This window comes from Podarcis erhardii (assembly GCF_964252035.2).
Source record: "Podarcis erhardii genome assembly, chromosome: 4".
Taxonomy (NCBI): Eukaryota; Metazoa; Chordata; class Lepidosauria; order Squamata; family Lacertidae; genus Podarcis; species Podarcis erhardii.
The window spans coordinates 12518999-12541242 of record NC_138508.1 but is presented as its reverse complement, the minus strand read 5'-3'; the positions used below and the strand labels follow the sequence as shown (position 1 = coordinate 12541242).

At 44.7% G+C, this 22244-nt stretch overlaps 1 long non-coding RNA gene across 1 annotated transcript in view; it reads left to right on the top strand.

The window, feature by feature from the left end:
• The window catches only part of LOC309341406, a 657545-nt gene that overhangs the window by 163098 nt on the left and 472203 nt on the right, over positions 1-22244 (top strand). The window lies entirely within an intron of this gene.

The window sequence follows — 22244 nt, the reverse complement described above, 5'->3', positions numbered from 1 at the left end:
TTAAGAATCTGCATGCTTTGGAACCTAGCTCCAGCAACTAGATCGAGAAAATGGGAAGATAAGTTACACTTAAGAAAAAGTTGAAATTTAAGGTTATTATATTTTTTATTTTAAGGCATAAATATTAGATAGAAGGCACCTTAAAATTAGAAGTAAAATATTTTGAAAGGTATAGATAAGATACGAAACAAGGTAATAATTTGCTGATATGTTTTATTGTAAAGAATGCAGGGTGAGGGAGGTGTGGGGAAGTCCAGCTAACAATCTAAAAATGTATTTTGAAAGTTGGAGTATTATTTATTTTTCTCCTTTTTTCTTCTGTAAACTGAAAATGCAATAAAAACTTAAAAAAAAAAAATAGCTGGAGGCACAAGGTTGGGAAACACTGATCTATAGCACTCCCACTCCTTTATAAACTTTTGATTCCTGATTATTTCTGTCATCTTTGCAAGTTCCAAATATTCTAAGAGTTTTATCTGCCATTCTTCTCTCGTTGGAGTTTTCTCTGCCTTCCAGTCCTCAGCAATCAACATTCTCGCTGCTGTTGTTGCATATAAGAATAACCTTCTCTTATCAATTGGGATATCTGTTGTCAAAATGCCTAGAAGAAAGGCTTCTGGGTTTTGTTTTGTTTTTTGCAAAAAAAAATGTGATTTTTTTTTAATTCCTCATAAATGATATCCCAATTTATTTATTTTTGTACACCCCCACCACATATGGTACATTGTTCCCTCAGCCTGTTTGCACCTGCATCATATGTTTGAATTTGATTTGTACATTTTTGCCAATTTGTAGTTTCTTACTGCTTCCAAAGAGAGCTGATCATAAAATTCTGGCAGTTTCTAGATATGTAAACCAGAGTTCTTCGTGTTTAACCAAATAACTTGCTCCTACCCCTAAAATGACACCATGCACAGATTCAGCTGGCCTGTGGAACGCACCCCATAAGAGTCCCATATGCTAGCCTGGCTCCTATCAGCCTCACTTGCATCCCCTGTTACGCAGATGTTTTCAATCATTTGCTCACCTTAGTCCTCATTCTCTGAAATCCATGCCACTTATCAGCACACTTCTGGTAAAGCGGTGCCCTGGAAATCAATGCAACAGCCCGTGGAAATGGCATCGCTGTTTCCTATTTAATTGTTCATTAGCCTTTTATTGCACTTCGGAGCAGTGTGTGTGTTTCTGTGTGTGTTTGTGTGTCCCTGTACAGTTCTTTCTCATGTGATCTAGAAATCAGAATGTACCATGCAACGCAAATGTATTAAACCAGGGAATGAGGACCACAGGCATGGGGCCCAAATGAGCCCCCTGGGCTGGCCCCTGTGACTCTACTTAAAAAAGGTAAAGGACCCCTGACAGTTAAGTCCAGTCACAGACAACTCTGGGGTTGTGGTGTGCTTTACAGGCAGAGGGAGCCGGCGTTTGTCCGCAGACAGTTTTCCTGGGTCATGTGGCCAGAATGACTAAGCTGCTTCTGGCGAAACCAGAGCAGCACACGGAAACGCCGTTTACCTTCCCGCCATGGCAGTACCTATTTATCTACTTGCACTTTGACATGCTTTTGAACTGCTAGGTTGGCAGGAGGTGGGACCCAGCAATGGGAGCTCACCCCGTCGCGGGGATTCGAACTGCCGACCTTCTGATCGGCAAGTCCAAGAGGCTCGGTGGTTTAGACCACAGCGCCACCTGAGTCCCTTGTTACTCTCTTTACCTGCCTCCTTTTGTTCCATGCTTGAGGGTTCGTTTCTTTGCTTGTTTGTTTGTTTTAACCTGGTTGGGATGTGTCCTTGAACTCTGATATTGCTTCTTGCTTGCCTGGATGAAGGTTAGAGAGGGAGAAACTGAGAGAGTTGGAGCTAGCCTATTGCACAATGAAGGACGTGGGTGGCGCGTAGGACTTGGCCTAGGACTTGGCCAATAAAGCGAGATGAGCGCTGCAACCCCAGAGTCGGTCATGACTGGACCTAATGGTCAGGGGTCTCTTTACCTTTACCCTTAACATTTCCACCCATCGCTGTGCCCACTTCGGCCTCTGTCTCTGGCCACCAATGGCCCATAGCTCCCAGAAAGCTACCCAGAAGGGAGAAATGGCATTCAGGCTGAAATAGCTTCCCCACTCCTGTTGAAAAGGAAGGTCTCCCATTCCATGCCCAATGCCGTCCAGATTAAGGCTCTCCTTCATTCTTCCCCCGAGGCAATTTCCTACATTTTTGTTGGTCAAGGAACATTGCGTGAAATGTTCCATTTACTTCCATCTTCCTAAAGCACCTGCACTACGTGCTTGATGGATCATTTCAAAATGACCTTGTTAAATGGGAGTGTGTAAACCGTGGTGTATTTATTGCGTGTGGCTCTGACCGGTCAAATCCTTTCATTAAATGGGTGATATGTCAGAGAACTCAAGGCACAAATTCAACTTGCCATTGATTTCTCTCTCTCTCTTTTAGCTTATAAGTTTGTCTTTGAAAGAGAGCAGGCCGCCCGTGTCTTATCATGGAAAAAGTATTCAATGGGGCTGCTCAAATTCCTTAAGCTCTTGTGGTTCTCTTACTTGGGCTCTATGCTTGTGTGCTGTTTCAGGGCTCAACATGGCAATCTCGTTCCCACTTCCTTAGATGTAAAACTCTGACCATGATGAGACTTACTTCTGAATTTGCTACTGCTGTGATGAGCATTACTCCTGAATTTTCTTGAAATTGAAATACTTTATTGTCACTTGTCCAACTTGTATACAGTGATATCGCATGAGCACCCCCCACTCAGCTCTCTTAGTCTTAATTCCCCTCGTTTACTGACACACACACACCAAACCCGAAAGTCAGTTGCCCTGTTGTTATCTTTTCATTCAGCAGCCTAACAGCCCACGGATAGAAGCTGTTCTTTACCTTGTTGGTGTGACTAATCATGCTTCTATATCTTCTGCCTGAGGGCACGAGATCAAGAAAGTGCCGGCCAGGGTGTGAATCATCCCTGAGAATTTTCCTCACTCTCCTGAGGCAATGTTCTTCCGCTATTTCATCCAGCGGATTCATGGGACAGCCCATAATATCTTGTGCTGTATTCACCACCCTCTGTAGGCACTTCCTATCAGTTGATGTCAACCCAGCGTACCACACCATGATGCAGTATGAAAGGACACTTTCTATCATTGACCGGTAGAAGGAGATCATCAAATGTTGATTGACATGATTCTTCCGCAATACTCTGAGGAGATGGAGTCTCTGCTGGGCTTTCTTAAACACCTGGATTGTATTTATTTTCCAAGTAAGGTCTTCACTGAGATAAACTCCTAGGAATTTAAAGGAAGAGACTCTCTCCACACAGCCCTCCCCGATGTACAGCGGGGCTAGTTCTCCTCTCTTTCTCTGAAAGTCCAACACCATCTCCTTTGTCTTGCTGATATTAAGGTATATCAGTCCATCCATTTATGAGAATAGAAACTGCATTAGAAAGCTATGAAAGGAGAGGGGTGTTGGAGGTAGACATCTGGTGGTAAGAGCTGTTCATATGTGCAACAGACTACCTCAATCATTGGAAGTTTTTAGGCCATTTGTCAGGGTACCTGAATTTCAGGGGGTTGGTCTAGATGACCCTTGGCGTTCCTTCCAATTCTACAATTCTTTGATTATATCTCATGGGTAGGGTGCACCCGAGGGGATTATGGTCCTCAGGCTGAAAAAAAGCACCACCACTCTGCCAGCGAAAAGGGGGCATAATGTCTTGTCCGAGAAATGGCGCTTTCCAATGATGAGTTCATTATTTTTCAGGATATTTTCTGAAGCTCAGAAATTCACCTCTGCTGGGTTGTCTTAACCTTGCTGTTATCTTGTGTTATTAATGGACATACATTTCCTTTGCCGTGACCCGCTTTCTCTCGGTAATGCCACTTAGTGTACACACATACACACACTTAGGAGAGATTGCATTACGGTTTGGGGCTCTGTTTTTATAACCCTTTCTACTTCGCTTTCCCTGAGGGGAAGAATAATTCATAACCACCCATACTCTAGAATTATGGCAATCAATCAATCAGCCAGAAAGAAGGGTGGATCAACTTACTGCTAATCTTGTGTGGATCATTACATGCAAATCTCGGATTTAGCCGGTGTGGGCTAACAGAACAGCACATAAAGATGTTCACTTGAAGAGGATATAGTACAGCCTTTGCCAACCTGACACCCTCCAGGTGTTTTGAACTATAGTTCCCATCAACCCCAGTCAGCTGGGGAGTCTCCAAATGGCCCATCATACCTTCACACAAAGTATTTCATTCCTGGTACCATGTACTATTGTCTATATGAAGTTCCAGAATCAATGTATAGGGGACGCTCGGGTTGCGAACATGATCCATACAGGATGCACGTTTTCAACCCGCAGCGTTCACAACCTGTGTCTGTGCACGCCCGGGTTGCGATTCGGCACTTCTGCGCATGTGCAAAGTGTGATTTAGTGCTTCTACGCATGTGCGACCACCGAAACCCGGAAGTAACCCGTTCCGGTACTTCTGGGTTTCGGCAGTACACAACCCGAAAAGACGCAACTTGAAGCGGCTGTAACCCGAGGTATGACTGTAATAATTTAGAACAAATATTTTACTAATAAGCAAGCAGACATATATGTACAACAACAGTCAACTGAACTGGGCCTTTTCCAACTTCCAGAGGTCACTGACCAGTTTCTATTCATCTTAAATACACAGCAACATATATCATCATATGATTAAAAATATACCTATATTGCTGCCTTCGCCAGCAATTCTTGTATAGCTTTAGCATACTCGGGAATCAAAGTTTTGTGTTTCTTTGTAGGAAATGTATACTTTTTTGTGGATTCTGCAACTCCCCCTCTCCCCCCCTTTTTTTTGAGAGCACCAGATTGGTCAATGCAGTATTTAAATATCAAGTATGCATGTGTGATAGTTGTTTAAAATGACACACACGTGATCTTCCTATATGCATAGAATTCTAAGGCTGTTGTCGCACTGTAGTTTGCATGACTGCCAGAAGACAAGCAAGTGAGCAAGCAAGCAGTAAGGAGGGGCAGTGGCCTAGGTGAGCTTTTTTAGGCAAGTGAGGAAGGTGCTTCAGAGAGCGGTTTGGCAAACTGCTCTCTAAAGTGCCTCCTCCCTGTGGGAATGTTCAGGGAGGCAGGAGAGGATATATTGTTTATTAATATCCTTTCATAACTTGCATTAGCAAGTTCTATAACTTAGCAGAGTGTTAAACATTCCCCTTTAAACGCACAGCGGTTAGCTTGTTACAAGCTTGTTTAAGCTTCTAAATATAGGATTCCTGGTAATTCCCTTTAAAAAGATAAAGGGACCCCTGACCATTAGGTCCAGTTGTGGCCGACTCTGGGGTTGTGGTGCTCATCTTGTTTTATTGGCCAAGGGAGCCGGCGTACAGCTTCCAGGTCATGTGGCCAGCATGACTAAGCCGCTTCTGGCGAACCAGAGCGGCACACGGAAACGCCGTTTACCTTCCCACCGGAGTGGTACCTATTTATCTACTTGCAACTTTGACGTGCTTTCGAACTGCTAGGTTGGCAGGAGCTGGGACCAAGCAACGGGAGCTCACCTTGTTGAAGGTTTTGAACCGCCGGCCTTCTGATCGGCAAGTCCTAGGCTCTGTGGTTTAACCCACAGCACCACCCGCGTCCCAGTAATTCCCTTTACTCCCTCTTAAAAAGAATAGACACAACACAAAGTTGTGTAAAAACTATAAACCAAGTTTACTCACACACATTCAATTCACAGATGGATCCCTGAAGGCAGACTTAGGTTACAAAAGTATATACACATGGAATCTATTCCATAAGGAGATAGTCCCTTTGTTGCATTACTCCTTTAGCTGGTATAGGCACCCCCAAACTCGGCCCTCCAGATGTTTTGGAACTACAACTCGCATGATCCCTAGCTAACAGGACCAGTGGTCAGGGATGATGGGAATTGTCATCTCAAAACATCTGGAGGGCTGAGTTTGAGGAAGTCTGGTTTATCTTTTCTCAATTGTTGTTGTCCATCATGCCTTGGGTGGTGCTAGTGTCCCATTGTTTTACAGCTACAAAAGTCACACGGTCCCAATCAGTTTCCAGTTTTGACCATCTTTCTCTTCGCCCTGGGAAGGGGATCAAGATGTTGAACTTCAAATAACTCAATAATGGACCTTATTAACTTATTGGCAAGCTCACAGCTTCTATCTTTGTCCAACTGGAGATACGCTTCTAATTAAATTAAATTCTAAGCCCTTTTGAGGCATACCATATCTGATCCTGGAAAACTAGTAGTCAACAGATACCTTGCCCACCATGAATCTGCCCAATCCCATTACAGAGTCATTCAAATTGGTGGCCATCACCAAATATTATGGCAGCAAATTTCATACTTCAGCTATGCTTATGATTTTTACTAGTTTAGCCATGTAAAGAAATCTTACATTTTGCACAGGTTGAATCTCCCATGCTTTGGCTTCATTATATGACCCCCTAGATGTGGTATTATAAGAGGAGGAAAATGTCGCCCTCTTCACTTTCTCCTCGCTATGTATGTATGCAAAGATCTGCCTAGCACCCCCAATTTTTGGGGGGGCAAGTCAAAGTTGTTGAGCATTTTTAGGGGGGCAGCTCAAAATTGTTGAACTTTTAAGGAAGGGAACAGTGAAAACCACTAACATGAAAAAATAGAAACCGGCAGTGATAACTCCTCTTTCCATTTTTGAGATCATGAGAAAATGAAAGACACCACTAGGGGGCGCCGCTGGATACATTGATTCTGCAGCTCTTCCGCAAAAGAGAACGGAAATGATGTCATGCATTTGATATGTATAAAAGCTGTTGGTCGTAAGTGAAGAATAAGATTATTTTTAGAATAAAAGCAGCATTCTGCAAAGTACTTTTTCTCAAGAACTCTTTGTGCCGACTAGGGTCCGAGGACCAGACAAAGGAAGTCAGAACCTTTTTTCTCCCCCCCCCCTCAAAAAAACCACTGACAAATGACCCATCAACCGCAATCACCCGGGGATCGTGGTTAAGAGCTTAGACAGCTTCAGAAGCGTGCGCCCCCCAGAATTTGGCACCCAGGTGCACAGCACCCCTTGCACCCCCTGGTAAAGACGGCCCTGATTGTATACACCTTTCTCCTGTCTCCTATCACTTGCATTTTCTTCTGTTGCCCCAGGCATTGTTACAATTCTTTGCTAGAGGGATGAGTCATTCCTCCCTCTTAATTATAATATAATAATAATAATAATAATAATTTATTATTTGTACCCCGCCTATCTGGCTGGGTTTCCCCAGCCACTCTGGGCGGCTTCCATAAAAACCAAAAATACACTAAAATGTCACAGATTAAAAACTTCCCTGAACAGGGCTGCCTTAAGATGTCTTCTGAATGTCAGGTAGTTATTTTCCTCCTTGACATCTGGTGGGAGGGTGTTCCACAGGGCAGGCGCCACTACCGAGAAGGCCCTCTGCCTGGTTCCCTGTAGCTTTGCTTCTCGCAATGAGGGAACCGCCAGAAGGCCCTCGGCGCTGGACCTCAGCGTCCGGGCAGAACGATGGGGGTGGAGACGCTCCTGGTTTCTCTTTTCTGCACCTTTCTAGCTCTACTAGATCCCCTTTCTCTGGATTCTAACACACTGAAAATCTATCTGAAAATATTCTCATATATACAAAAATTAACTTCTCTTAACACTTCCGCAGGCGTCTTGCCTGAGCCGGACCTTCCGCATTAGTATCAGATGTTAAGGAAACTCAGTGTGAACTATAGTAATTACCGATTAAGAAATAGGCAAGAGTTGCTGAGCGATCTTAGCCTCACGTCTTTCTCGATAATCATCGCAGGAAGCCATTTTAATAATCAGAATTGCCAGCTTGATTGTCTGAAAGATTCTAAACCTTTTGAAAAACAGAACTTCAGAATCCTCAGCTTGGTCCATTATGCGTGCTGAAATTAATATTTGCTCCGAGCAAATAAGGCTCAGATATTTTCAAATGGAGATGATAATTGAGTACTTGTCTGATAAGATGGCTGTGTTTAAACAAAGCACATTTGTAGTTATGTTGCGCCAGCCGCTTTCCAGCTCTGTCGTTTTCAAACTGTACAATTGTTTTCGCAGGCATCAAAATTAAAGAACTGTGTTTGTCTAAAGCTTAAGATGGTTGGATAGGGTTTTCATTTTAAATATAAATGTATATTAGGCAATATTTTTAAAAGAACACGAAGGAACTGCGTGTTAAAACACTGTCCTGACTTGTCCCCAAATTTCACATAAAGCAAAATTTTATGGCAGTTTTCTCCTCAGGCGAAGCATTTAAGGAATTTCATGGGCAGTGAAAAGAGATTCGATTAAGCTAGATTTGCCAGGGTGTTCCATAAATCCCTACGGGGGAAAGCTATAGCATGGTGGATGATCACATGCTTTGCATGCAGAAGGTCTTAAATTCTGTCAGGTAAGGCTGGGGACTTGACTATGCTACCACTCAGTGGATTTGTAACTGGCTGACTGACCGAACCCAAAGGGTGCTCATCAATGGTTCCTCTTCATCCTGGAGAAGAGTGACTAGTGGGGTGCCACAGGGTTCTGTCTTGGGCCCAGTCTTATTCAACATCTTTATCAACGACTTGGATGATGGACTCAAGGGCATCCTGATCAAATTTGCAGATGACACCAAACTGGGAGGGGTGGCTAACACCCCAGAGGACAGGATCACACTTCAAAACGACCTTGACAGATTAGAGAACTGGGCCAAAACAAACCAGATGAATTTTAACAGGGAGAAATGTAAAATATTGCACTTGGGCAAAAAAAAGGAGAGGCACAAATACAAGATGGGTGACACCTGGCTTGAGAGCAGTACATGTGAAAAGGATCTAGGAGTCTTGGTTGACCACAAACTTGACATGAGCCAACAGTATGACGCGGCAGCTAAAAAAGCCAATGCAATTCTGGGCTGCATCAATAGGAGTATAGCATCTAGATCAAGGGAAGTAATAGTGCCACTGTATTCTGCTCTGGTCAGACCTCACCTGGAGTACTGTGTCCAGTTCTGGGCACCACAGTTCAAGAAGGACACAGACAAACTGGAACGTGTCCAGAGGAGGGCAACCAAAATGGTCAAAGGCCTGGAAACGATGCCTTATGAAGAACGGCTAAGGGAGCTGGGCATGTTTAGCCTGGAGAAGAGGAGGTTAAGGGGTGATATGATAGCCATGTTCAAATATATAAAAGGATGTCACATAGAGGAGGGAGAAAGGTTGTTTTCTGCTGCTCCAGAGAAGTGGACACGGAGCAATGGATCCAAACTACAAGAAAGAAGATTCCACCTAAACATTAGGAAGAACTTCCTGAGAGTAAGAGCTGTTCGACAGTGGAATTTGCTGCCAAGGAGTGTGGTGGAGTCTCCTTCTTTGGAGGTCTTTAAGCAGAGGCTTGACAACCATATGTCAGGAGTGCTCTGATGGTGTTTCCTGCTTGGCAGGGGGTTGGACTCGATGGCCCTTGTGGTCTCTTCCAACTCTATGATTCTATGATTCTATGATTCCCGTTGGGAATCTTGGAAAGTCACTGCAAGGTCCAATCTGCACTGCAAGTTTAAGTAAGTGTTGTACCACTTTAAACACAGACCCTCCAAGTGTCCCTATTTTCCGGGAACAGTCCTGAATTTACAGAAGCCATCCCAGTTACTGATTTGATCCCAGAATGTTCTGCTTTTCCTTAGGACATCCCTGTTTTTATTAGAGAAATGTTGGAGGCTATGGAAGGGACGCGGGTGGCGCTGTGGGTTAAACCCACAGAGCCTAGGACTTGCCGATCAGAAGGTTGGCGGTTCGAATCCCCACAACAGGGTGAGCTCCCGTTGCTCGGTCCCTGCGCCTGCCAACCTAGCAGTTCGAAAGCATGTCAAAATGCAAGTAGATAAATAGGTACCACTCCAGTGGGAAGGTAAACGGCGTTTCTGTGCGCTGCTGTGGTTCACCAGAAGTGGCTTAGTCATGCTGGCCACATCTCCCGGAAGCTGTACACCGGCTCCCTTGGCCAATAAAGCGAGATGAGTGCCGCAACCCCAGAGTCGGTCACGACTGGACCTAATGGTCAGGGGTCCCTTTACCTTTACCTGGAGGCTATGGAGTTATGTGACACCCCTGCCCCCCTGCCATCTAAAGGAAGCCCTGTATATGGAAGGTTTTTTTTAATGTTTGCTGTTTTATAATACTTTTATATATGTTTTTTTATATATATATAAATATTTATTAAAATTTTTGAATACAAATACACAAATAATAAACAACCTTACTTATATCATAACGTGGTTTCATCACTTCTTTGGACTCCCTCACGTCTCCTGCTCCCATTTACATCGTAAAAAGGTTTTTCCAAGCAAATTATCAACTTGTTTACGATCTTATATCCACTCATTTAAATATAATCTAGCAATTCTCCAAAAAAATTATGTTTTCTTTAATCTCACTTATCATCAAATTCAAATCTAATTTAGTGGTGGCCATTTTTTTATAATCTAGCATCCTTCTTAACATTCAACCAAATTGCAATGTTTTTGTAAATACGTCTTAAATTTCTTCCAGTCTTCCTCAATCCTCTCTTCTCCCAGGTCTCGGATTCTGCCAGTCATCTCGGCCAGTTGCATATAGTCCATCAGCTGCATCTGCCACTCTTCCAGTGTGGGTAGATCTTGAGTTTTCCAATTTTTAGCAATGAGTATCCTTGCTGCCGTTGTTTGGTCCTTCTTTAGCACCTTCTGGCCGACAATACCCAGAAGGAAGGCCTCTGGTTTCTTAGTGAAGGTATACTTAAATACCTTTTTCAGCTCATTATATATCATTTCCCAGAAGGCCTTCACCTTAGGGCATGTCCACCAGAGGTGAAAGAATGTTCCTTCATTTTCTTTACATTTCCAACATTTATTATCAGACGAATGGTATATTTTGGCAAGTTTAACTGGGGTCATGTACCATCTATATATCATTTTCATTACATTTTCCTTCAGAGCATTACATGCGGTGAAGTTCAGCCCAGTGGTCCACAACCTTTCCCAGTCCTCAAACATAATGTTATGCCCAATGTCCTGTGCCCACTTTATCATAGCCGATTTAACCATTTCGTCTTGTGTATTCCATTTTAACAGCAAGTTATACATTCTAGATAGTACCTTAGTCTTTGGTTCTAACAATTCTGTTTCTAACTTCGATTTCTCCACCTGGAACCCTAACTTTTTGTCATTTTTAAAGACTTCTTTAATCTGAGCGTAATGTAACCAGTCTCACACTTTATCCTTCATTTTCTCCAAACTCTGCAATTTCCAATTGTCTCCATCTTTTTCTAATATTTCCCAATATTTTGGCCATTTGGCCTCCATATTGGGTCTTTTTCGGGCCTTAGCTTCCAGAGGCGAAAGCCACCTCGGAGTCTTGTTCTCCAATAAGTCTTTGTATTTTGTCCAGACATTAAATACTGCTTTCCTAACAATATGGTTCTTAAAGGCCTTATTGATCTTAACCTTGTCGTACCATAAGTATGCATGCCAACCAAAAGCATTATTAAAACCTTCCAAATCCAGTACGTCAGTGTCTTCGAGAAGTAGCCAATCTTTTAGCCAGCAGAAAGCTGCGGCTTCATAGTACAACTTTAAGTCTGGCAGGGCAAAGCCCCCTCTTTCTTTCGCATCAGTTAATATCTTAAACTTAATTCTGGGCTTTTTGCCCTGCCAGACAAATTTAGAAATATCTTTCTGCCACTTCCGGAAGCACTCCGTCTTGTCCACAATCTGTAATGTTTGAAACAAAAATAACATTTTTGGCAATACATTCATCTTAATAGCAGCAATTCGGCCTAACAAAGAAAGCTTCAATTTTGTCCAACTGTCCAAGTCTCTCTTAATTTCAGTCCAACATTTTTCATAATTATCCTTAAATAGACTCAGATTTTTTGCTGTTACAGTGGTGCCCCGCAAGACGAATGCCTCGCTAAACGAAAAACCCGCAAGACGAAAGGGTTTTCCGATTTTTTAGCGGCTTTGCAAGACGAATTTCCCTATGGGCTTGCTTCGCAAAACGAAAGCCCATAGGGAAATCTCCGGGGACAGCGGGGAACCCTCCTCCCACCGCAAGCCCCGGGAAGAGAGGAGAAGTTGCGCGCCTTCCCCTCTGTTCCCGGACCTGTCCTGAAGGCTTGCGGTGGGAGGTCCGGGAACAGAGGAGAAGGCGCGCAGCTTCTCCTCTCTTCCCAGGGCTTGCGGTGGGAGGAGGGTTTTTCCTCCCCACCGCCAACATTCAGAAGGCTGTTCTGAAGGCTGGCGTGGGAAGAAAAGCCCTTCTCCTGCCTCCAGCCTTCAGAAGAGTTCCCCGCAGGGCTCCCCAAGCTGTGAATGTCTGCCACGCGCGAGGGGCGCTCTGCTTAAGAGCGCCCCTCGGGCGGGGCAGCAGGCTGCTATCCGCAGCTTGGAGAGCCCTGTGGGGAAGTCCGGCAGGGCTCCCCAAGCTGCAGATGTCTGCCCCACCTGAGGGGCGCTCTGCTAAAGAGCGCCCCTCGTGCGGGGCAGCAGGCTGCTATCCGCAGCTTGGAGAGCCCTGTGGGGAAGTCAGGGCTCCCCAAGCTGCAGATGTCTGCCCCGCCCGAGGGGCGCTCTGCTTAAGAGCGCCCCTCGTGCGGGGCAGCAGGCTGCTATCCGCAGCTTGGAGAGCCCTGTGGGGAAGTCCGGCAGGGCTCCCCAAGCTGCAGATGTCTGCCCCACCCGAGGGGCGCTCTGCTTAAGAGTGCCCCTCGTGCGGGGCAGCAGGCTGCTATCCGCAGCTTGGAGAGCCCTGTGGGGAAGTCCGGCAGGGCTCCCCAAGCTGCAGATGTCTGCCCCACCCGAGGGGCGCTCTGAAGCAGAGCGCCCCTCGTGCGGGGCAGCAGGCTGCTATCTGCAGCTTGGAGAGCCCTGTGGGGAAGTCCGGCAGGGCTCCCCAAGCTGCAGATGTCTGCCCCACCCGAGGGGCGCTCTGCTTAAGAGCGCCCCTCGAGCGGGGCAGCAGGCTGCTATCCGCAGCTTGGAGAGCCCTGTGGGGATGTCCGGCAGGGCTCCCCAAGCTGCAGATGTCTGCCCCACCCGAGGGGCGCTCTGCTTAAGAGCGCCCCTCGAGCGGGGCAGCAGGCTGCTATCCGCAGCTTGGAGAGCCCTGTGGGGAAGTCCTGCAGGGCTCCCCAAGCTGCAGATGTCTGCCCCGCGCGAGGGGCACTCTGCTTCAGAGCGTCCCTCGCACCCGGCAGCAGGCTGCTATTCGCAGCCTAGGCAGCCCTTCAGGAACTCTTCTGAAGGCTGGCGGCGGGAGAAGGGCTTTTCTTCCCACCGCCAGCCTTCAGAAGGCTGTTCTGAAGCCTGGGGGTGGGGAGAAAAGTCCTCCCCCCCCCCCAGCCTTCAGAAGAGGTCCGGGGAAAGACTGTCCCCGGACCTGGTCTGAAGGCGGTCTCCCTAGGAACGCATTAATTGATTTTCAATGCATTCCTATGGGAAACCGTGCTTCGCAAGACGAAAAACTCGCAAGAAGAAAAAACTTGCGGAACGAATTAATTTCGTCTTGCGAGGCACCACTGTATATTCACCCCTAGGTATTTTACTTTTTTAACCACAGTTAGTTCTGTTTCCCTCTGAAACCGTTCTGACTCTGTATCTGTCAAATTTTTCCCCAGCACCTTGGTTTTCTGTTTGTTTAATTTAAATCCCGCTACTCGACCAAAGTCTTGTATCAGTTGCAATACTCTTTTCGTACTAGATTCCGGCTCCTGCTAAGTCAAAACTAGGTCATCTGCAAAGGCTTTAAGTTTATATTGTTTCGCTCCGACCTGGATCCCTTCCACCAACCGGTCCCCTCAATATTTTTATATATGTTGGAACCCGCCCAGAGTGGCTGGAGCAACCCAGTCAGATGGGCAGAGTATAAGCAGCAGAATTGTTGTTGTTGTCTGTTGTTGAATAGGACATCCCTATTTTCATCAGAGAAATGTTGGAGGGTATGTAAACAAGCACTTGCTTCTAGTGACAAGGCTTCACCCTGCTGTCCAGCCTCCCCAATTGGCTGACCAAAGTCCTCTCCAGACATGTTGAAACTACAACTAGTTCATTTCCAAAATTAACTTTCCAAGTTCTGAACATAGTGCCCTGGTTTAGAGGCCTGATCTTTTCAGAACCTAATGTGGACTCCACATTGTTGTTCCAGATACCAACCGATCACATATTATAATGGTGAATCGGATTTGAGCAGGTCTTCCAACCATTAAATATGTCATGAAATCCTATGCACACTCACTAGAGTAGACATAACACCAAACGAAGTGGAACAAACTTCTGAGTAGACATTTATAGGAACACCACTCGTTGCATGGGGCCTTTAACAGTACAGGCTCCTACCTGTCTACTCAGAAGTAAAACCCACAGAATTCAGTGTTGCTTACTCCCAGGTAAGTGTATACAGGATTGCAGCCTTCAATATGCAAACAAGCAGTCACACACACACACACACACACACACTTATGGACTCCACAGGCATCATGACCTGAATGCAATTGTCGGCATTAATAAAGCCACTGATGGCATCAATTTCCTTTTGAGGGTTTTTAACCGATTATCCATTATGGAGACCTTTGTTCCCCAAAGAAAATGAAAATCAGGTTTTGGGTACTTGAACCAATGCATTGTAATTACAGTTCCTCCAGTAATGACTTGTTAGCATTTCCATTCTGGCATGTTCATAAGTAATTAGGTCTTCCATCAATATCTCCTCTATGTTCCTGATTGCTGCAGTTACTACACTGTTCTTTGTTGCAACATCTTAGCAAAGTGTACCTGGAGTTCAAATGGCATTCCAGGGGCATTCATCACCTCTATGTTCACCCTGAATAATGAAACAAATAGACCCAGAAAGTCCAGAGCTGGACTATCCCTTTAACAAGGTGGATCAGGAAGTCAGCAGCCTTCCAAGTCATTCTGCTGCTGTTTCCCCACCAAAAAAAGGAGATAAATGCACGTACTTTCATTTGACTATACAGTGGTACCTCGGGTTAAGAACTTAATTCATTCTGGAGGTCCATTCTTAACTTGAAACTCTTCTTAACCTGAAGCACCACTTTAGCTAATGGGGCCTCCAGCTGTCGCCGCACCGCTGCTGCGCAATTTCTGTTCTCATCCTGAAGCAAAGTTCTTAACCCGAGGTACTATTTCTGGGTTAGCGGGGTCTGTATCCTGAAGCGTCTGTAACCTGAAGCATCTGTAACCCAGGTACCACTGTATAGTTATTTCAGCATGTCATTTCAATAACAGCGTGAATGGAAAAACATGGTGTATGACCAGGGGCCCACAAGAAAACTGCCCTTGGAGAAGATATTGCTGGGACTGATATTTGGCCTGTCCTTCACTTGCTAGCCCTCTTCCTCTGGACTCCTCCCAAGCAGACGTAAGCTATGGCAAGGAGGAGAAACCTCCTCTCTGGGCATGTCTGGCCCATTGCTCAGCAAAATGCAATGCTCTTTGTGTTCTCGGTGTGGAGGGAGCAGGAGAGCTCATTTTGAACTGATGTGAAGCTGAAACAGTGTCTTGTTGAGAGCCAGCGTGGTGTAGTGGTTAAGAGCAGTAGACTCGTAATCTGGTGAACGGGGTTCGCTTCCCCGCTCCTCCACATGCAGCTGCTGGGTGACCTTGGGCTAGTCACACTTCTCTGAAGTCTCTCAGCCTCACTCACCTCACAGAGTGTTTGTTGTGAGGGAGGAAGGGAAAGGAGATTGTTGGCCGCTTTGAGACTCCTTAAGGGGAGTGAAAGGCGGGGTATCAAGTCCAAATTCCTCCTCCTCCTCCTCCTCTCTGTCCTGTCTTTCAGAGTCTGAACTCACACTGAGAACCTCGGCACCCCACCTGTCCTTGAAAGACTTTTGTCTTCTGACTCCCCATAATCACACATGCTTCCTGCTTCTACCACCTCCCAGCTTGTTCCCTCCTTCCTCCAGTATCCCACCACTGTTCTGCTAGGTCTAAGTCTTCTTCCTCTGAGTCATCCTTGGGTGGGCAGCACCCAACCAGCCGGTTCCTGAGACTTATAGGTTCTGCATGCCAATTCTGGGCAGAGCCAGTGGCGAAAGTGGATGGAGCAATGAACTTGGACTTTGTCCCTCACCATCCTCCATCCAATCAACCTGGCAGGCAATTTTTTGAATTCCAGGACATATTTCAACCAAAGCAAAACACTCAAGGAAGGTACAAAGCAGGGCTGGTGAAAGGTGTGGCTTGGATGTGACTTGGGGAGAGTCCTGAAGCCCAGACAGAACAGTTTTGAGGGCCGCATTTGGCCCCTGGGCCTGAGGTTCTGTTTTCAGAGATACATTGAGCGCTTGATTTTAATTTCATTTTGCACCTTAAAATTATTCAGCGGGGATGAGGTGGGGAGTCATTTTTCATATAACTTTTAAGTGGCTAATTCGTCTCTTTTAGAAGCAAATTTAATTGCTTTTTTGTCAGGTTTTATTCCAATCCCAGGTAATATTTTTATAAATGGCTGTGTTGCTCGGAAATCAAAAGGTAAATGCTCGAATTACTTTAATGATTTAAATACTTAATTGCAACATGAGATAGGGGAGAGGAACTCAGCAAATAATTACTTAGAAGAGATCTGACAAATTATACGGTTCAAACATCTACCCTAAGTTAGCACCCCGCCAGTCCCTGGAGCAAGACCAAGAGCTGTTACACAACCCCATCCCTTGAACTCTCTAAAGAAGGAGATTCCAGAGAGCATATTCCTTTGACCAGCTGCTCTTGTGCTTAGAGAGCATTGCTTCATAAATCTGCTCAATCCATTATTCATTCATAAAAATATGCATATAGCATTGTATCATGAATATATATCACAGCAGTTCACAACAATATATAAACAGTAAAGCTATAAAAAAATTAAAGAATTAAAATTAAACACCAGTAGACCATTGTGGGGGATGTACGCTTAATTGCCTGAATAGGCCTGGTGGAATAGAGAGGAAAAAAATCCACCAGCATTTAAAAGTTAGTACAGAAGGCGCCTGCCAAATATCTAGTGGCAGGGTGTTCCACAGGACTAGGCCAATGACACTAAAGGCTTGGTTTCTCTTTGTTGTCAAATGAGCCTCACGAACTCGGGGAATGGCCAGAGACACTCCTACAGATCTCAGTTATCGAGCTGGGATATAAGGGTTCAGGCAATCCCCGATATATAATTTTAAACCAATTTGCTCCCACATTTCAGGAGTGATCTGTGGCGGGGGGGGGAGGAGATTGGTATAATATAAGGTGGTGGTCAATGGCAGGGGTTGCCAGCTGTGGGGGAGTCAGTGGCAATATTTTGAATGTTTAGGAATTGCTGTGGGTGTCAGCCACAAAATGGCTGCTGTGGGGGGGGGCACAGTTTCACACAACATTTGGCAATTTCCTCCTCACTTTGAAGTTCCCAGCTTTACTTCTCACACTGTGAGAAGTGGCCCTAGATGTTAGATGGGAATGGGGAAACTGGCAATAGCCATATAAGTTCATCTTCGGTTGGGTAGTTCGCAAGTCTCTGTGGCTTTGCATAAGGTTTTGTATTTTTCTCAGAAGATTGATAAAGAATGTATAATCATTTTGGTAATTATTGTGTGTATATTAGTCGCCAACGTGTTGCATGAGTCGTATTTCATATTTCCAGATACCAGCAGCAAGACTTTCTTTCAGTTGACCTTCCCACTAGTGAGAGCAGAGCATGGATCCAACCGAGTATAACAGTGAATTAATTAAAACAATAACAAGCAATAGATAACATAACAATATTCTACCTATCCACCTGATGTCAATCTCTTATTACCCAGTAGAAATGACTGAACGGGATAACTCTGCAGCATAATGAACAGAGAATTTAGACAAGTCTCCACAGCCCTATTCTGATTCTCATCCTCCGTGATTTAATGCCCAGGATCTACTTGGTGCTAATTTCCTGAAGTTGTCTTTATAGAAATAGCACAAATTAAAGGCACAGGGAAACCTACCGCAAGCAATCCCCAAAGGGCAGGAATTGATTGCCAAGTTGAGTTGCTCTTTAACTAAAAGTCAAGCAAATTAAGAACCAGCTTCCCTAAGGATTGACTGAGAGGTCGCACAGGAGATGCGTCGAGAAGAGAACTTTTCTAAAGTTCTGCTTCCCCTACATTTGTGCAGCAAAGTTGTCTGGAGTTTTCTAACCTGTAGCCTTGCCTGTCCTGTGTTGGTTAGGCAGTGGGGAAGCATTTTTAATCTGAGGGCTGCATGGTCTTCTGGGGTACCTTCCAGTTGTGGGTAGTCAACATGGGCAGAGCAATTAATCCTAATTTTATTTTTTTTATTTTTAAATAATATTTATTACTTTTTTAAAAAAGGAAAAAGAGATAAGAGAGAGAGAAAAAAGAACAAGAACAAAAAAAAACACAATACAATACAATATATAAACCATACAAAACACAACCTTAACACATTATCTAACACAATGAACTAAACAAAACAAAACAAAAACAAAACAAATTCCTTCCAGTAGCACCTTAAAGACCAACTAAGTCAGTTCTTGGTATGAGCTTTCGTGTGCATGCACACTTCTTCAGATACACTGAAACAGAAGTTTCCAGACCCTTCTATATAGTGAGAAGGTGGGGAGGGGTATTACTCAGAAGGGTGGTGGGAATGGGTGATTGGCAGATAGCTGTGATGAGCCTGTTGACGACTCTTAACGACTGCAATAGGTCTTACAGGAAAAAGCAAGGGGTGAAAAGGTGAAAAATGGCTTTGTCACCTTTTCACCCCTTGCTTTTTCCTGTAAGACCTATTGCAGTCGTTAAGAGTCGTCAACAGGCTCATCACAGCTATCTGCCAATCACCCATTCCCACCACCCTTCTGAGTAATACCCCTCCCCACCTTCTCACTATATAGAAGGGTCTGGAAACTTCTGTTTCAGTGCATCTGAAGAAGTGTGCATGCACACGAAAGCTCATACCAAGAACTGACTTAGTTGGTCTTTAAGGTGCTACTGGAAGGAATTTGTTTTGTTTTGACTATGGCAGACCAACACGGCTACCTATCTGTAACTAAAACAAAAACAGTTTAAAAACACACATCACACCTTTTCCATATTCTAACTTTCATTCCCTTATATCATCAACCTCCTCTCACCTCCCTCTTTGTATTCCACTTCCATTAATTGCTTCAGCAATTCCCTTCCATCTTTCTCCATTTTCTATCATATAAATGTCTCAACATATTTTTAATCTTATTTCCATTAAAGTTAGTATACTTATTTAAGCTTAACTCCTTATAGCATTTCTACTAAGGCCATAAAAATTCATTCCAACATTTTCCTGTCACTCATTGATTTTGCAATATTTCTATATATAAACTTTAAATCTTCCAATCTTCTTCCACCATCTCCTCTCCCCGGTCTCGGGCTCTGCCAGACACTTCCGTCCACTCCATACAGTCCATCAACCTGGAGATTAATCCTAATTTTAGGCTATATACCTGCATCCTTCTCCATCCTCTATCCAGGCAAGGAGGAAGTATTGTCAGAGCTCATGGGCACGTTGTAGCCAGACCAGAAAAATATTTGAGGAGGTTTCAAAGCAGTGCTAGTGGCCTGAGGAGAGAGGATGTGGGACCCAGTGAGGGCCCCCAGGGGGGGCGGCATCCAGGCCTGAGGTTCCCAATCTTTGCTGTGAAGTAAGTATGGAAGTATGGGACTCGGGTGGTGCTGTGGTCTAAACCACTGAGCCTAGGGCTTGCCAGTCGGAAGGTCGGTGGTTCGAATCCCCGCAATGGGGTGAGCTCCCGTTGCTCGGTCCCAGTTCCTGCCAACCTAGCAGTTTGAAAGCACGTCAAAGTACAAGTAAATAAATAGGTACCACTCTGGCAGGAAGGTAAATGGCATTTCCATGCGCTGCTCTGGTTTCACCAGAAGTGGCTTAGTCATGCTGGCCACATGACCCAGAAAAACTGTCTGTGGACAAACGCTGGTAGTAAAGCCAGTAAAGCGAGATGAGCGCCGCAACCCCAGAGTCGTTCGCGACTGGAGTTAACTGTCAGGGGTCCTTTACGTTTTAAGTATGGAAGTGCATCTGGAAGAATACAGTAGCAAGTGCATACACAGAAGGAAAAGGGCCTCATTCACCTCTGCACTGTGCACTTCTTTCCTTCCACACAGGTGTTTACAGTTGACATGTGGTAAATCTGGAGCCAGTTCATGTCACGGCTAAAAATTGGCCATTCTTTAATGCTAAAGACCTAAGTCAGCATGAGTCAGTGGCCTACAATGACTCATGCACCCTTTCACCAAATTGTACCTGTATATATAGAGTGGTCAATGTTACTGTTGAGTGTGGGTGGGTTGGATGGTAGAAAGCCGGTTGCATTTGGTGTGTGTAAAAACTGTCGGCCGTGGGTGGAGAAGAATACTTTTTTAAGAATAAAAGCAGCAATACTCTGCAAGAATATTCTTTCTCAAAGACTCTTTTGTGCCAACTAAGGTCTGAGGACTAGGCAAAGGAGCGAAAAGGAGGTCAGAACCTCTTCTTTTTCGAACACTGACAGTTCACACTTAATCTGTAATAGAATCGGATAGTGCTACTTTTCTAGAAAAAGAAGTGTGAGAAATCACTGTGAACACCTTCCTTGTTCTCTTAGAATGGTAATAGTGCCCCCACCACAGCTACAGCTACAGCTACAGCTACAGCTAGTGCCCTTATTTTCCCCAGGGCTACCCTTAAGTATTCCTACTCAATCAGGGATCCTGGTTTGACTGTATAGCCAATCAGATGGTGGTTGCATGGGGATGTTGCAGATAATAATAATAATAATAATAATAATAATAATAATAATAATAATAATTTATTTCTATCCTGCCCATCTGGCTGGGTTTCCCCAGCCACTCTGGGTGGCTTCCAACGAAGTATTAAAATGCAGTTGTCTGTTAAACATTAAAAGCTTCCCTAAACAGGACTGCCTTCCGATGTCTTCTAAAAGTCTGGTAGTTGTTCTTCTCTGGGGGGGGGGGGCGTTCCACAGGGCGGGTGTCACTACTGAGAAGGCCCTCTGCCTGATTACCTGTAACTTGGCTTCTTGCAGTGAGGGAACTGCCAGAAGGCCCTCGGCGCTGGACCTCAGTGTCTGGGCAGAGCAATGGGGGTGGAGACGCTCCTTCAGGTCTACAGGGCCGAGGCCGTTTAGGGCTTTAAATGTCAGCACCAACACATTGAAGTGTGCTCGGAAACGAGGGCAACTGCGTGAGTGAGAAATGCAAGGAAATAACCAAATAGTTTTGCAAACAGTGCAGTAAGGGTGAGAGACAAAGGAAGCTGCCTTATGCTGAGTCAGACCATTAATCTGGCTTGAGTAGTATTGTCTACATTAACAGGCAAGGGCACTCTGGGATTTTGGGCAGAAATCGCTCCCAGCCATTTACCTGGAGATACCCAGGATTGAACCTGGGACATTCTGCATGCAAGTCAGATGCTTTGGCCCTGAGCCACAACCTCCCCCTGCCCCACGGAGGGCAGACTTAAAGTAGAGTCATGTTTTTGACCTGGATAATAAAATTCATCACACACAAACACAGACACACCAGAAAAGTGGTTGTTGTTTTTACTCCACTCCAATTCAACCTGTATGCATCTGCACAGAACACTTTGCAAAGATGTGCAAAAGCAGAGTTTACTCTTGATCCAAAGAACTGCTTTGTCCATTAAAGCGTCTTTCCCCTTAATATGATTCCTCAGGATTTAGTGCATTGTGTCAGCATTCTTGATGGTGACCTCCTCAGCCAATGGATAATAGGGCAGAGTCTTTGTAATGGATTGTGAATCACAGAGACAATGTAACCTCCTTTTATTTACATCTGGCCCACACACCTTTCATCTCTTTGTCCAAGTGATTTTGTTCTTTTTACTCTTCTTCTTTTTCTTCCAAAAGCAAAAGAAGAAGCCAGAGGATAAAAACTTTATAAAAGATTGGGAACAATTTATAAGTTATTTAGGCGGCCACTGTAAGCAGATGGAAACAAGAGCAGGATTTTGACTCACTTGCAGTGTAAAAATTATTAATGATAATAAGGTTTGATATAAAAATTGGATGAATATGCAGTTGTAGATGTTTAAAATGAGATCCCACGGAGGGGATGAGGGGAAGTCTTGAGATTTGGAGAATCTCTTTATATACATTTGTTTTTACAGTTTGTGTTTAT